At 51.0% G+C, this 16,626-nt stretch overlaps 1 protein-coding gene across 4 annotated transcripts in view; it reads right to left on the reverse strand.

The window, feature by feature from the left end:
• The window catches only part of OTUD7B (OTU deubiquitinase 7B), a 50,489-nt gene extending 34,349 nt beyond the window's left edge, over positions 1 to 16,140 (reverse strand). The window contains exons 1-3 of one of the 4 annotated variants that reach the window (XM_080368263.1): positions 10,383 to 16,140; positions 8,182 to 8,239; positions 408 to 6,498 (exon numbers count right to left, since the gene is read on the reverse strand). The gene's annotated coding sequence lies outside the window, so the exon portion shown is untranslated. Of the gene's footprint in view, positions 1 to 407 lie in introns of all 4 variants that reach the window. The other 3 variants (XM_080368262.1, XM_080368265.1, XM_080368264.1) reach the window with 3 other exon arrangements.
• Between the last annotated feature and the right edge of the window lie 486 nt (positions 16,141 to 16,626).

Raw genomic sequence — 16,626 nt, forward strand, 5'->3', positions numbered from 1 at the left:
CCGCCGTGGGCCGGGAACGGGCGGTGCTGCCGGAGCGGAGGAGCCCCGGCCCGGGGGGTCCTCACCGGGCAGGAGCGGGGGGGGGGGCAGCTGGGAGCCCCCGGGACCCCCCCCCCCCGGGACACGGCCCCCGGACCCCCCCACCGCGGGGCACAACCGGGCTCGGCCCCGGGACCCCCCACTCCCGGGGCCCGGCCTATAACCGGGGCTCGGCGCCGGGACCCCCAGCGCCCAACGGGCCCGGGCCCGGGCCCGGACCCGCCCCCGGGGCCCCCCAGCCACGACCCGGGCCCAGTCCCGGACCCCGTCACCCCCGGCCGATTCCCAGCCCAGGCGGGCCCCCCCCGCCGCCCCCCGAGGCAGCCCCATGCCCCCGCCCGGCCCCCGCGACCCAGGCCCAGCCCTACCTGCGCCTTGTGCGCGACCGCCCGGCGCCGGGGCCCGGAGCCGCCGCCGGAGCCGCCGCCGCCCGCAGCCGCCGTTCCCGCCCGGAGCGCTTTGGCGGGCGCACGCGGCCGCCCCGCCCCCGGCCCAGCCCAGCCAATGGCGGCACCGCCCCCGCTCCCGCCGCGCCCCGACGGCGCCTGCGCGGAGCAGGGCGCCCCCTAGGGGCGGGGCGGGGTGGGGGCGCGCGCCGGGGGCGGCCCCCGCGTGGGGCCTGAGAGCCCGAGTCGGGCCGGGACAACCCGAGTTGGGCCTGAGAGCCCCTGTGGGGCCAGAACATCCAGTGTGGGTCCTGAGCCCGATTGGGGCCTGAGATCCTGGGTGGGGCCTGAGCCCCCCATGTGGGGCCTGAGATTCTGAGTGGGGCCAGAACATCCCACATGGGGCCTGAGATCCTGAGTGGGGCCTGAGCCCCCATGTGGGGCCTTTGAGCCCCAGTGGGGCCTCAACGCCCCATGTGGGGCCTTCAACCCCCCACGTGGGGCCTGAGACCATCAGTGGGGGCTGAACATCCCGTGGGATGTTCCTACATGGAGCCTGAGATCTCCAGTGGGGCCTGAGCCCCCATGTGGGCCTGAGAGCCCAAGTGGGACCTGAACGTCCTAAATGGGGCCAGAGCCCTTGGGTGGGGCCTGAACCCCCCACGTGGGGCTTCACCCTTTGCACGGGCCCTGAGCCCCCACTGTGGGGCCTGAACGTCCCTCATGGGGCCCCTGGGGCCTCAACCCCCCATGTGGGGCCTGAGGTCCTGAGTGGGGCCTGAGCCCCCATGTGGGGCCTCAACCGCTGTGTGGGGCTTCACCCTCTGCACAGGCTGTGAGCCCCCAGTGTGGGGCCTGAATGTCCCTCATGGGGCTCCTGGGGCCTGACCCCCCATGTGGGACCTGAGAGCATCTGTGGGGCCTGAACATCCTGTGGGATGTTCCCACATGCGGCCTGACCCCCCAGTGTGGGGCCTGACCCCCCATGTGGGGCCTGACCCCCTATGTGGGGCCTGTGCCTTGGGAACCCGGGAGCCCAAGGGGAAGGTGCCCGGGCCCCTGAGACCAATTCCCACCGGGAATTGCTTTCCCAGCCAGGGCAAGGACATGCGGCCCCCCACTCTGCCCCACGGCCTGGGGGGACAATGCCGAGTGGGCTGGCTGGCACCGGGGCCTGTGGGAGCAGGAAAGCCCGGCTGAGTGCTTGGCATTCCTGCTGCCGTGGGTGCCACCGTGGCTTATTTCTCAGAGCCAGGAGGACGCAAAGCCAAGTGGAGGGACAAGGAGAGTCGTGATGCCGCTGGTGCTGCCGTTGGGATACAGCGGGGAAACCCAGCAGAGCTCCCACAGGGAGCCACCAGCCGGGCATCCGTGCTGCTCTGGTCCATGTCCCCACTCAGCCCTGTCCCTCAAAATTGGGGCAGGGTCCCGGGCCGGAGTCTGGGGGCTGCTGGGGTCAGTGGTGACCGATGGCAAAGCCCTGGACGGGAGAGGCGGCGCAGGGCCCATCATGCGCGGCGTTCAGCTGATCCCAGCCCTGAATCGCTGCCTTTGTTCTCCGTCAGCAACCTAGCGTTGTTTATATCTCGCACAAAAGGATTGTTTATCGTGTCAGGGGCAGAGAAAAGTCCAGCAAAGAAAGAACAGTCTGTGCCATGGAGCCCCGGCCTCCCCGGAGGCTTTTCCCCCCCGCTGCCGTGTTTGTTCAGAAGGCGAGATCCGCTCGTGGAGAGATCCGAGCACCCCTGGTTCCCAAGGATCGATAGTGATGGTTTGGCGAGCGGTGCCGGCCTGCCCTGCTGCTCACTCCAGCCATTTCTTTCCAGCCGCCCGGAGCGACTGCGAGGGGTCGGCAGGGCAGCTAAATACACGGCAAATCCTGCCTCTCCGCTGCTTCAAGTTTAAAGCATTTCCATGGCTGGGAGAAACAGTTTTGTCAATGAATTTCCCTCTGAGGAGACGTATGAGGCCTCTGCCCCGGCCCTTCCCTCCGAAACCATGTGGTGGGCGCAGTGATGGTGACGGCACTGGCTGGCCCCTGCGACGCAGCCGCTGCCGCGCTGACCCACGGCCACCCCGCAGCTCCCCGGCGCTCTCCCGGGCCTGGCTCTCGGTGGCATCAGCGGTTCCATGAGTTCAGGACATCTGGGGTTTTTCTGCCCTCAGCATCCCTTCTGCTGAGTGCTCACAAGATGGTAAGCTCACCGGCGCGGCACACCCGCTCCCCCTTTCGCAAGGCGAGTTTCCACGAGCAGGGAGAAGGCGTTTGTGTCGCGTCGGTGGGGCACCGGTTGCCACGGGAGGATCGATGCACCCACAGTGGCAGCTTCTCTGGGCTGGTGCAAGGGGCTGTGCCAAGCCCCGGCCAGGCTCACGTCTCGGCAGAAGCTGGGCCTGAAGGAGAAGCTGCACATGGATCATGGAGACTCAGAGCGCTGGTGGCAAGGGTGCAGAATGTGCGCACAGCCCCCCGTTCCTCCGTGCCCGTCTTCCTCGCGTGGATGGGCAAGGCTGCTCGTCGGGGGGAGCCAGCTCCAGCGTGGGCTGCCCATGGGGCACAGCCTCATCGTGCCCCAGCGTGGGGTCCTCCCCGTGCTGTGGGTGGGGAGCTGCTCCCCCGTGGGCTCCATGGCTGAGGGGGACAGTCTTCCACACCGTGGGCTTCCCCACAGGCTGCCAGGGAATCTCTGCTCCGGCGCCTGGGGCCCCTCCTGTCTCCTCCTGCCCTGCCTGGGTGTCCGCAGCTGCTCTCACACTCTCATTCTTTGCTCCAGATGAAGTTGCCATTGCACAGGGTTTTCTCGCTTCTTAAAAATGTTCCCCCAGCGGCGCTGCCACCATCGCTGACAGGCTCAGGTCTAACGAGACGCCTCACGATGCAGCCGAGGGGCAACTGGCTGCTACAATCGTATTTCCAACCCTTCAGGGACTGACCTACGGCGACATTAGCGCAGTGCTGTTACAGCGGTGCCGTTTGCAGGGGCATGGCCCTGGGCTTGTGTTTAAGAAATTATTTCAGCGCCGCTCTCCATCCTCAACAAGGTGGGCGCGCGGCAGAGGAGCTGGCCCTCGGTCCCAGCCTCTTTGGTGGACTCCAAACCAAGGTGGCAGGAGAAGAGCAGCTGAACCCTCACGTACCACAGCACCTAGGAGGGCGCTGGCGCCGGAGAGCGGGGAGGGCACAATGCCACCTTGGATGGCCGGCACTGTGGTCCTTTAAATGCCTGAATTGTTGGATTCTTGCTGCTCGCTGCGGTGCCATCAGTCATTCAGGGTCACATTCTGGTGTGACGCAGGCCAGATTGGCTCCACTGAGCTACGCGGAGTTTCACCCACCTACATCGGCTCCAGAGTCTGTTTATGGATTTGATTTGATTAATATTTTTTTTTCCATTCAGATGAACGCTTTCTCAGAACTTCCTAGTTGGAAATCTGGCAGCAGCGGCTCCTGGACAAGTTGCTCCTCAGATAATAGTGCTTTGCACTTCTAAGAACCTTTCATCTGCGTATTTCAGAGCAGTTCACATATGGAAATGCATTAACCCTTCCAGCAGCCCCCAGTTTATTCCAGTCACTTAACAACCACGGGAGGCAGCCCTCACTTCTGGGAGGTTAATGGGCTCATCTGCCTTCCCAGTGGGTCAGGTAAAGGAGAGCGAGATTCCTGATATCCAGCCCTAATTGCCAATAGCAGAAGGTGAAAAATCCTGATTTTTCCGAGCCTGGATGATCTACTGCCAACTGCTCCTGTTGATCCGCAAAGTCTGAGCACCGGCAGGTGCTGATCCCGCTGGGGGCAGGAGCGGTGAATGGGACATGGGAGCTGCTGGGTGCTGGGTTTGCAGTAAGGCGGTGAAACGTGGGCGCTTGGACGTGGGGTGCCGTGGGGCGGCTGCTCTCCAGAGGGCACAGGGGGAACACAGAGAAGCATCCTGAAGGAGAGCGTCCCAGCTCCAGGAGGGAAAGCAAGGAGGAAGGCATCAACCAGCTCGGCCGAAACCCCCCCTTGTCACTCATTTTCCTTGTGTTGCCAGCAGAGCCTTCGCCTGGTTATTTCAGCTGGATCCTTCTAGGGAACGGCGTGAGAGGGAGGATGAGACAGGAAAAATGTGAGGGTGAGGCAGGGCTGGCGAGAGGCAGTTGGAGCCACTGGCTGCGGTTTGGCTGCAGGTGAATCTGGCGTGGCTGGAGCAGGCACACCCCGGGGTATCACCTTTTCCCTGGACAACCCCGAAGGAGAAGCAAATCTGAGACGCTTGTGGGTCTGTTGGGATACGTTTGGCTCAGCCATGAACTGTTGAGCTTAATTCTGTGACAGCTGGGGTGGACTGTCTGCCTTTTAATGCCTTGGAAATTAAAAAAAACCACATTGTAAAACAATTTAATAACTCATAAACCCAAAGGTGAGCTAAAGCCCCAGGTCACACTTATCTCACTGTATCAGATGTTACTGTCCCCTCTGCGGAGGGCGAGATAAAATGTGTTTCCATGAGGTTATGGACACGGTGGCACAGAAGCCAGAGCTCGTTCCACCTGCTGTAAAGCCCTGGGTGCCCCAGGACAGAAACCCGAGGTTCAGGCAGGGTTTGCTGCCACAGGGACCAGCACAGCAAAGCCCCTGTGCAGCCCCACGGTGTCTGGCCGAGGAGCGGATTTTCAGGCTGGCTGCTGAGCTGGAGTTACTCAGCTGGGCCAGCTCCACCACAGCAACCCTCCTCTCCTCCTCCTCCTCCGGTGAGGAGGAGGCAGCCCAGAACTTCACGCAATAGGCAAAATGTCGAGGTTTTCCTTCTCTTCGGAAGCTTTGAGCACCGGCCAGCAGCAGCATTAATGACCACCGTCGTGCAGGGCTGATATTCAGGCTGCTGAAGCAACCGTTAAGTGCCCGTTGTCCTTACAGTGTCCGCAGCGTGACACACCGGCACCGTTATGGCGCTTTACATCACGGGTACGAAGGAAGATTAAAGCGCGGTCTCAACCGAGTGCAATGACTCGCCTGGATTTGTTAGGGGACGTTAGGATAAATAAGGAGAGTGCACAAAGAGGATCAGGGATTGGAGCAGAGGGGGATAAAGGCAGAGGAGCAGATGGCGAGCATCACCAAGACACCAAAGAAGTGAAGCAAGGCAGTCGTGAGCCCAGCACCGCCGTTGTCGGGGCTTTGTGTAGAAATCATTTCACTAGTGAAGAGAAACTTTTGACGAGGGAGCACAGGGATGGGAGACACAAGGTCTTTTCAGCTGAACTCAGGCTCGACCGGTTTGCGCTGGGCTGATTTGCAAAGACGACTTTTAAAGGCCTCAGCTAGCAGGGCTGTGAAAGAGCTTTTCTTGCCTTAAAACTCACTCGACTTTTCCCCAAAACCTTATGGAGTGGCCAATTAACTCAACATAATTGACATTACATGCAGTTTCCCAAAGACAGGGGGTAAGGTTCTGGACCCCAAAGGACCTTTGCTTGTTTATTTGGTTTTTTGTTGTTGTTGTTGTTTGTTTTCCTTTGTCACTGTTAAAAGGGGAAGCACAATAAGATTATGAAAAAATAATGAGGTGAAGCAAACTGTGCCACATAATGAAGTGTGCTCATTTTCCAAGGCCAGCAGGAAACCACAAGACTTACTGTAGGCCAGCTCAATAGATGCCGAAATTGTTCCCAAGGCAGTTAAATGGAGTTACTTGTATTTACTAATGAGACATAATTGAGTAGGAAAAAAAGACATGCCTACTCATGGTGCGGTGACTTGGTTTTTTTACTCTGTTACAAAAGCAGAGGGTTAAATGGCAGCTGACGAGCAAAGCTCAGAGGAAAATAAACTGATTTTTGGCTTTGCAGCCCTGAAACTCTTCAAAGATGGAAACTCATCCAAACCTTATTTTACTTGCCAAGAGCCTCTTTTTTATGGAGCACTTTTCCTCAGGAGACCTGAACGCTGTGGCAGAAGATGTCTCAGATGAGAGCATCGTTTTGGAGCGTAAGAACCGAGGCACAGGGAAAGGGTCGGGATTTTCCCAAGTCACCAGAAGCCAGATGCAGAGCCAGGAGCAGGGCTGGGGATGCTGTAGACTTTCTTGCACTCAGGAGAGAGATAGGTAAAGAAAATTAGTTCATGTTAATGAAAACCAGAGGAGGAAAAACATCACGAGACTTCCAGGGACAGTTGTTTCTAAGCAACTACTCTATTTTTCAAAGTTTGCATGAATTTTAGCTCCCTTCTGCTGGCAGCGATTTGTTTTTCCTCTCTAACTAAAGTTCTTACCCTTTTACTGACAGGGCAGGAAGATGATTTTGTTGCTGAACCAAAGGTAAATTTGTTTTACAATTTGTTTTACAATTTTAGGAACAATTTAATAGAGGGTTCAATTTATAGGAGCAAGCGCTTAGTCCGTGGCCCATTTCTAGGTCTGGACTCACTCGTGCCATGGGTGGATTTGGCCCTTGTGTGCCACAACACGCACCCGGGGCGAGTGTAACAGGGCTCAAGGGAAATGCTCACGTTATGCCTTTGGTTCAAAAGCTGCTGCCTTTAAGAAGGACGCAGGAAGAGGACCGTTGAACCAATGTGCCATTTTCACAGCGCACACAGACATTTCCATCTCCCCAATACGAAGGAGGTGACAAAAAGGCATGAGCTGCCCATGGCTGGATGCCCAGAGCCAGCACGGTCCCCCCGCGGTATCCCCGCTGGCTTCCACTGTGGCTTTGCACATGAACCAGTAATAGGATGCGCACAAGGATAATCTCCTCCTCTGCCCTGATGCCTGGTGATGGGGCGCTCTGCTGTGCGGCTCTCTCCCACCAGCAGGCAGAAAGCTTTAGGGCTGGGACCTCGCACATCAGTGAACGGGTTCATCAGGCACAAATGACATTAGTGGGAAGCAGCCATTGGCATCAGACCAGCCAAGACATCTATTTCTAACTCGGCCTGTCTGGTTTGTAACTGGTACCAGAACACATAACCCAGGGAGTCATTCCACGGCGTTGTTTGCATCAAGGGGGTTTCCAGCCTACGATTTCAACCTGAATCCCTGGGACTGGATTTAGGATCTTGTGTTCAATTGTGCACAAGCACCACAACCAAAGTCACGGCCGAAACCACACCTCTGGTTTAGAGTAGGAAGAAATAAAGGAAACACAGTCTGACCCATTAATGTTACTGGTTTGATACATGGGTCAAATATAAAATAGCCACTTGGAATATGTTCCACACGAAGCTCAGGTTTCCCTGAACAGGATGAGCTCTTCTCACACCCATCCCCAGTTTCTGCCGTTCCGTGGGACAGCTCCTCCTCCAGTCTGGGAAAAGCAGCAGCATTATCTGCTAGAGCAGGGGTGGCGAAACGTGATTTTCCTACCTTCAGAACCAAGTAGAACCATTTTAAAGAGCTGAGACAGGATGGGATGTGAATCAAATGTTGCAGAGAGGAGGAATTTTCAATTGTGGGAATGGTGTGTGACGTCCTGGGAAATGCAGACTGCTGTGGCCAACTTTCTTGTTGAAATGAGAAGAGGAAAATTGACTCCTTTTTAAGGAATCAAGATAAAAATTGATGTCTTAAAACAGACAGCACTGTAATCCTGGGACAATCCTATTGACTAAACTTAGGTACTAAAATCTGCCCCTGAAGCTGTTATCATGCTGTTTTAATAGCAATTGGACTAGAGTAATAGCAAGATTAAACAGATTTTTATTTATAAAAATATCTATTTGAATTAATTTTTAGGGAATATGTAAATTAGAAACAATGTCATATGTTACCTTGTCCAGCAACAAGTCCCATTGACATTAAGCTGCTCTCCCACCATCCGAAGCCATCCTGTGGGAAAGGAAAATTGTAAAGATTTCCTCAAAATAAGAATACAGTTGCTTTAAATGTCTTATTTGCATATAATGGATAAATACCTGATGAACAAGACGGATATTTTCACTCTCAGTAATTAACAAAATGATCATTGGAACTGTTTTTACCCTGGAATGTTTATTTGCTGTTAGTTTTTGTCACCACCTTTTGCAGGTCGATAAAAGCCACGGTGGAAGAATAATTTATGGGAATCAAGTAGTTTGAACTAAAAAACCTTGGGGGCTGGCCCATCTGGTGGGCTCGCCAGGCAAGCTGGGGACTGTCCACTAGTCTGAGAACCTTCGAGTTCTGGAAACTGCCGATTTTATGGTGATTTTATTGTGCTTCCCTTTTGTCCACCGTTCCCAGAGTGCTGCTCCCTTTGGTACAAATACAATCGGTCAGCAGAGTTTTAGGGCTGATCCCGAGGCCAACGCTGTGGTATGCTGGCAGAGCTTAGACAGGGGAAGGTGTAAACGAAAACAGATTAAAAATAAGAAGCATCTGACCACAGTATTCTGGACCCAGATGAAGCCAAGGTATTTGAATTACTCGGGCCAGTGATACGCCAGATACCCAGTTAAGTTTAGAAGGCAAATAAATCGATCATACTAAAGACAAAATCTACACAAGGAGGTGGACTTTTATCTTTTGAAATAAATGAACTAGATAAATCTTCCAAAGCTTTATGTTGTTGGGCTAGTGTACCTCTAAGTTGGGCTCAGTCTTGCTCTTGGCTCGTATTTTTCAAGGTGCTCGGATCTGTCCATTATCATTATTATTTTATGCGTTTGTAGTACAGGAGCTGGCGGCAGTTTGGTGCCAGCCCAGTTGCTAGGCTCTGTGCTAAGGCAGAACAAAAAGCCCCTGACTCAAAGGTATTTTGAAAAGACATTAAAAATGCAATCCCTTATCTGGCAATTTAAAACCAGGCTCCAGCAGCAGAGGACAATTTACAACTGATTGCGTATTTTTCTACGGTTGAACATCTTGCAAAAATTAGACTTTATTTTCAGACGTGCCTACTGCTACCTAAATTTGACTGAAAATCAGGCCCTGATGTCTCAAAAAATGGACATTCAAAATGTGGCAGGAGAGGCAGTGTTACAGCTTTTGCTGTAATAATAAGTTTCAATGACAAAAAATGGAATTTGAGATATTTCTGTATCTATTTTGCACATGTAATGTGACCATAATTTACAGTCTGCATAGCAAGTTGTTTTGTTTCTTTTTTAAATAAACTTACTGCTTTGTTTGTGCTTTTAGCATGCATTTGCTCTATTGTACATCACCTCAAGCTTTCTTCACCTGAGTTGGAACAGTCCTGTAATGAAAGAATATCTCCCCCCTCTGCTCAATAATTACAGGAATTTTGAATCCTTTCTGACAGTAGAATATTAATGTTAAAATAACAAAATAATTATTGCATTATACTTTTGATTTGTAATTCATTTAGTCAAACCTCTCATTACAGAAAAACCACAAAGGCACAGAAAGGCATTTGTATTCCTTCAAGGACAATTACAAAGATGGATTTAAGAAGGAGACAACACTCGGGGCTTATTTAGCTGAAAAAAAATCATCACTGACATCATTACAAAAGCATTTCCAAGGAAACTGGACAAATAATTAAAAGATCAGTATTTCCAGACACTAGACCATTTAAAATCTAAACAAGGCCAGAAAACAATAGGATATAATGAAATACCGATTTTTTTATTTTGTTAGTGATTATGATGTATATAAAGCAGCACCTTTTGCTGTCAGTACTCCCACGGACTCCTTAAGGAAGGTGTCAGTCAGTTTGAATATGAGAAGTAAAATCGGGTGCCTGGAAGGATATTTTTCCTAGACCTGGGATAATAATTTTCCTTGAGAACTCCCAAACCATCCAAACCTCACCACTCTGGTTTTGTATAAAGATCCGTACATACGCAACCTCCCCCCGGCCTCTAACTGCTCTGTGGGAAGAAGACCCCAAGTATATTGACACCAGGGAAATGAATTTTAAAACGTGATCCCAACCGGTCATCTAAAGTGCTTAAAAGACAACAAACGTGTGGGTTACTGGGTGCAGAGCAGGGGAGTTGCTTAATTGGAAGTGAAAGGCAGGACTTACTGGTTTATCCATCCTTCTATAAATAGTGATCTGACAGCGAGGGAGCACTGGCTCGGTTCTGCGTGGCCCCTTTTTAGCTCTCTCCCTCTGGGAATAGCACCTAATCCCAACTGCTCTTCTTACCACGATTAGCAGGACCAAAGGCTCTTCTGGGTGCTTGAACATCCTCGAGCAGAGCCGGTGCTCCCGAAGAGGAACATTACCTCATTTTCAGTAAAATGAAGTAATGTTCTTGTACTCTGAACCTGCAAGGACAGTCTTCTGATGTACCAAGCACTCCTTGGTACAAGCACAAATGTAAAACCTGGGTGATCGCAGGAGTAAGGAGCAGAAGGACTCGTGATGGAAGAGCTGGGAACTGTGCGAAGAAAGGAGGGGGGTGGGAAAGCGCTCTCAGAAGATGGGATTTGCAAAGGTGTCCAAATGGGTGGTAGAGACACACAAAAAAGCTCTAACACCATCTATAAGCTTCCTAAACGGGACCATAATCCATGTCAATTTTTTTTCCCTGTGGTTGAAATGGATGAGAAAGAGTGGGTTGTCCGAGAAATGAGAAGTTCCTGTATGCTAGTGGTAACGACGTGGGGGGAAAGAGGTATACATTGCTCCCTCGTCTCCGCTGCAGGCTGGTTTGAGCCCTTCCACGCCAGCACAACCTGGACCAAAGCTACAGAGGTTCTCCTGAAGCCGTGCTGCCCGCCAGGCGTCCCCAGCAGCCTCCTGCCGCTTCCACTGGCCGGGGCTCAGATCTTATGGCCCCAGTCCATGAGGCAAGATCATTTTCCCACAGGAAGAGCAACAACGTCCCCTGACCTTCAAGATCAGGTTGTTTTTTTCCCAGACCTCTCTTTCTGGCGAGACATCCCAAGATTTAGCTGTGGGACTTCCACGAATTCAGCAACCCATGTACCACAGCTATGCACAGAGTCGTCCCAGACATACTCATACTGTACATTTTCCATCAGCCTGCCAGGTTGATCTCTTCATGACAGCTACATCTTGCGACTGACCCCATCTGTCATTCTCTTTTACTGATTTGTCACTACAACTGGTGAAAAGCAGCTTGAGCCATCCGCCTTGCACGGCGCGGGAAATGGAGCGACGAGGCATGACCGTACATCACTTGCTCATGCTGGTTTTAAATTCCCCGGCAGCTTCTGTGCCACGGGATGCTGGGGGTGAGCCCTGAGTCACCGACCACACCGTGTACCCAGCCAGCTTCACGTCTTTTGGGGCACCGCTGCACCTTGGCAACATTTCTCCAATAAAGCCTATTCCATTCTATAAGGTCGGTGTTTTCCTGGTGCCATCAGAGCCTTGAGCCCTGAAAAGGATGGAGCTTCCTCTGCTCCACAGGCGCCCTCTGCCCGAGTGCTGCAGGAATTAAAACGCAATTAAAATCGGTTTTAAAACGCCACCGATCTTTTGTCGTGTTCCCCTGAAGTTGCATGTTGGGGGATGTTTATGTTTAATTGGTTATTTAATCTAAGCTGCTACAGGCTTCTTCCGTCCGAGTGTTTTAATTAAAACTGATAATTAAATGATACCAACATGGGGTGTCGACGCTTCTCAAATTTTTTTTCCTAAAACAGAACAAATGAAAACAAATGTTTTACAGCTCAAAACCTAAGTACTTGAAATAAATAAAAAAACCAAACCACAGATGCATATATAGCCACTAGTTTTGTGAAAACACCTCGGAACGCACCTAACATTTCTGTTAACTGGCAGGCAAATGCATCGCTTTCGCATCTCCAAAAAACGTGGGGTTTCTCTTCATTTCTCTAAGCCCTTCTGCTAAATAATGAAGCTTCAAAAGCGATGATGTAATAGATTGCAGATCTCATGTTGTTATTCTGAGGGGTGCTGGCAAAGCAAACATTCCCCATTGCTCACCTCCTATGTTTGCCCTGTTCCCTGGGTGTTCCCTTATCTGCTCATTCAAAAATAGAAGCACAATCGCGTTAACATTTAGTGTTACCTGCTGACCGTGTGCTTCATGCCCGAGTTATAACTCTGAATGCAAAACATTTCTGTTATCATTTCTTTTAAACTAAATAACACTAGTCAGACTCCTAATGCTTACACAAAAGTTCTCATTTTAAATCACTTGCAGTGGCTACAAAGCAGATAGGAAGCGTATCGCTGTAGTATGTAAGAGAACAAATATAGAACAGTTTTACATATGAAGAGGAACACTCTTTATGACTCTTTCCAGCTGTCCTTTCAGCGGTTAAAAATAACACACCTGGGCCGCTGAGATGCTTTAACTCTTGCTACTGAACAAGAGATACAGCTCATTTTATAAGCAGCTGTAAAAAGCAAGGTATTTTTTACAGGGCTTAAGAAGTTCCCTTCTTGCACGTCTCGTCCGCGTCCCTCGCAAGCGTTGCTCTAATGCAGATGGAGGGGGTAATGCGCCAATTTATAATGAGTTTCCTTTTCGGATACAGGGTATTTTTTAACCATTTCTGACACTTGCCTACTCCCTACTAACTCCAGTCCCATTTACAATTAATGTCTCTGGGGCTCCCTTCTTCTGCCTATTTTTCATGTCACAGCAACATGTAGCAAAACTGTCTGCTTTAGAGGACATCTAGTCTCATTAAAACGCTCTCAGAGATTTTGTTTTAAATACTGACATAATTGCCCAGAAATTGGTGCTGCTTAAGTAGTCGGACATCTCACCAGAAAATTTCTCATTTTCACTTGGAAAACAAAGCAAAATGGAAATAGATGTGTTTCTTGTCCGAACGACTCTCAAGTTCAAAGCTGATAAAGACATCCATTTGTCACAGAACTTTAGCCACCAAAAACTGGGAAGATTTATTAATCCAGGCTGAAATTGGCTCTGCCCTTCTAGACCACAAAGCCACATTCGTTTAGTGCAGCTGTATATCACTATAACCCAATGTAAGACAGTTCTCATCCTCCCTTTCCATGCTCTTCTTCTCTTAGTGACTAATCCAGGAAGAAAAAGGAACGATACATTATTTTTGCTACCCAAACACAAAGATGAACTCTGGTTACCAAAGTCACTATTATTTTCCAACCAGATGGGTTAGAAAGATGGGTACAAATTATTCCGCTGATACCTTAGCAAGCTTTTCCGTCATTTCAGCGTGTTGGGCTGTGACTGATTTCTGTGCCTGACTGAGCAAAATGTCACGTACAGCGGCAGTGACTGTGAGCCAAGGGCCTAGGACAGCCAGCCTTCCCACACGGGTCGCTGCGCAAATGCCAATCGGCTGGAAGGGAACTTCCATACTTCTCCAAATAAGAATGTTTACTACGTAATCATTTCACTAATCTAAACTCCATTTTGATTACACCTAGCTTGTTTTACTAGAGGTCAGCTTTATAAATTTATACAATTATTTTTCTTTTAATTTTCCTTCCATGTTTTCGTATTTAAAGATGATTTTATAACAAATGTTTGCTCTTTGATTCATTTTCTAATTTATGAAATGTTACTAACAAAGACTTGCCTGTTGGGAAATGCTTAGGTGCGCTGCAGATAAAATACCTTTTGTTTTATATCACAGTCTTGAGTTCTGAGGAAGAGAAAACAGAATGAAAATAGCAACGGGTACAAACATAGAAATGCTAACAGCAAAGTCTCTGCATACTAGAGAAACCAAAGGTGTTAAACCGATGTGCATGACGATTCCCTGAGCCACTGCAAAAAGATGTCGTACAACAAACTGCCTACACATTCAAATGAAAATGTAAAATGTACCGCATTTTTTTTAGCTTCCTATTTTCTGTCCTCAAAGCATCAATTTCCTGGACCTCGGGTAGGAAAAAACCGTTGTGTTTTGAACATTAAGATCAGCACCAACTTTGTACAACCTTAACGTCAGCTTTCTTTAGGGCTGATGAAGCGTCTTGCATTTTAAAATAACTATAACTTTGCCTTTTAGTCTTTACGTTGCATGCTGGTGTTTTTTTTTTTTTTTCCCCATCCGATTACTAAATCGATGCCAAAGCAATATAATCTCATAAAGTTAATAAACATTCTGCTTGCACTGACGGTATTTCTGCTACTGCAATGTTTACGGCTTTCCAGACACAAGTGAGAGTAGAAAAATATCTGATCATTTCATGGTTAAGGATGTTTTTTTTTCTTTAAATGACAATACACGCTGAACTGCGTGAGCTACCTGAGGGCACGTGTGCCAGCAGCTAAGGGATGTTTGCTTATACGTGATGTATATATTGTGGAGGGCTGGTATTACACTCACTAAATCACACTGGCAAATGAAATACCACCAAATCCAAGTGCCTTGAGCTGGGTTGCATGCTCGGGCTAAAGGGAAGGATCCAGAGACTGTTGCCTCCTGCATGATTCTGGAGACAAAGCTGCATTTTTCCTCCATCCAGGCCAAGTTTATAGGAACAGTGAAATGACACCCAGGCGCCTGCTTTTCTCGATACCAAGCGAAAGGATCACTTTCCCTTTTGTCTTGAATTTTTGTGTGTTATTTACAGACATGAGACAACTTTGGCAAAACAAAGCCTTGTCTTAACGTGGTTTGGCATCCATCTTTATCACACTTGTATGTATTTAAAAGCCAAACTTTCCCAACTCGCCTCATTGGGATGTTTCTGAGCCCTCGACTACAGCTCAGTTTTGTGTTCAGTAGCTGGGATTTCTAAATCTTATCCCAGTTACTCACTAGAAAGGTAAAAGGCTGCGGCTTGTCAGGAGAGAAAATATATTCAGCTTAGTAGTCAGGGAAAATACAACACTCCTGAGCAACTCGTTACACTGGGGTAGGGACAAACTTCCCATCTCATCTCTGTACACAAACTTCAATATAGGCTGCGTGTCACTAATGTTTTGTATTTCATAAATATTACTAACAGACTGGCTGCTGTCGAAAAAGGGGAAGATTTCATGGACAAGCTTCTTTCTCTGATCGCTATTTTTCCTATAAAATACAAAAAATTTAAGCTATATCCCGATTTCCGTAATGTATTTTGATGTATATTAAATGTAAATCAAGCAGAACAAAAGATGAACTAGGAGCATGGAAGAGTTCCTTTGTGTCAGCTTTTACGAAAAGGTACTTACAAGATTTGCAAATAGCTTTCATTTTACATCAACACCTGCTCACCATTTTCTGTATAAAACATGCTCATTAGGTGATTATATTTTTACGAATCCTTTTCCAAAATTGTCACACTCTGGGATAAGAAGAGCAGAAGAGTAAATAGCACAGAGACCCGCTCTTTTAAAGGTTAGCAAAATAGAGATCTGCTCCGGTCACGCCGGTTATCCCATGAAGGTCACTGCTGCGCCCCCCATCCCAGAGATGAGACGACGAGGGGGAGCATGTCCCCCACCCCCCACCTGCCCCCCAGAACCCTGCTACCAGTCTGTTTAAGACGTAAATTCTTCCAGGTTTTGCTGGTTTTGCAGTGGCGCGGGCTGGCTGACGTAGGGCACAGTTAGGTGGGGAGGGGGTGACCGGTGTCCCGCAGTCAGCCGGGACCGGGGGTCTGGGGTCTGCCCCGTGCCTGTCCCAGCTCCCCCTTACCCTGGCCTAGCCCTCCCAGGACAGGTCCCCTGCTGGCTGGGTGGGCTGTGCTGGTGGTGACGGGCTGGGCTGAGGGAAGCACCCTGACTGCCGATGGTGTGCGCTGTAGGGGGAACGAGGTGGTTGGGTATCAGGCCACCTTCACCCTGCCAGGACATTCGGGGCTGGAGGGACCTGGGGGCAGCCGAGGTGTCTGGGGGGTGGCTGGAGGGGCCTGGGGGTGGCTGGAGGGGTCTGGTGGGGTCTGAGGGGTGGTGGTGGAGGGGTCTGGGGGAGGCTGGAGGGGTCTGGGGGAGGCTGGAGGGGCCTGGGGGTGGCTGAGGGGCCTGGGGGGGGGCTGAGGGGCCTGGGGCGGGGCTGAGGGGTCTGAGAGGGGGTTGGAGAGGTCTGGGGGGTGGCTGGAGGGGCCTGGGGGAGGCTGGAGGGGCCTGGGGGGTGGTGGTGGAGGGGCCTGGGGGAGGCTGGAGGGGTCTGGGGGGGTGGTGGAGGGATCTGGGGGAGGCTGGAGGGGCCTGAGGGTTCGCTGGAGGGGCCTGGGGGAGGCTGGAGGGGTCTGAGAGGGGGTTGGAGGGGCCTGTGGGCCGCTGAGGGGCCTGTGGCTGCTGCTGGGGCCGGGGGGCTTCGGCGGGGCGGGGGGCGGCAGTGTGCCCGCCGGGCCGGACGGGGGCGCTGCCGGGCGGTGCCGCGGTGCAGGCTGGGGG

The sequence above is a fragment of the Falco punctatus genome (genome assembly GCF_963210335.1).
Source record: "Falco punctatus genome assembly, chromosome: 18".
NCBI classification, from domain to species: domain Eukaryota; kingdom Metazoa; phylum Chordata; class Aves; order Falconiformes; family Falconidae; genus Falco; species Falco punctatus.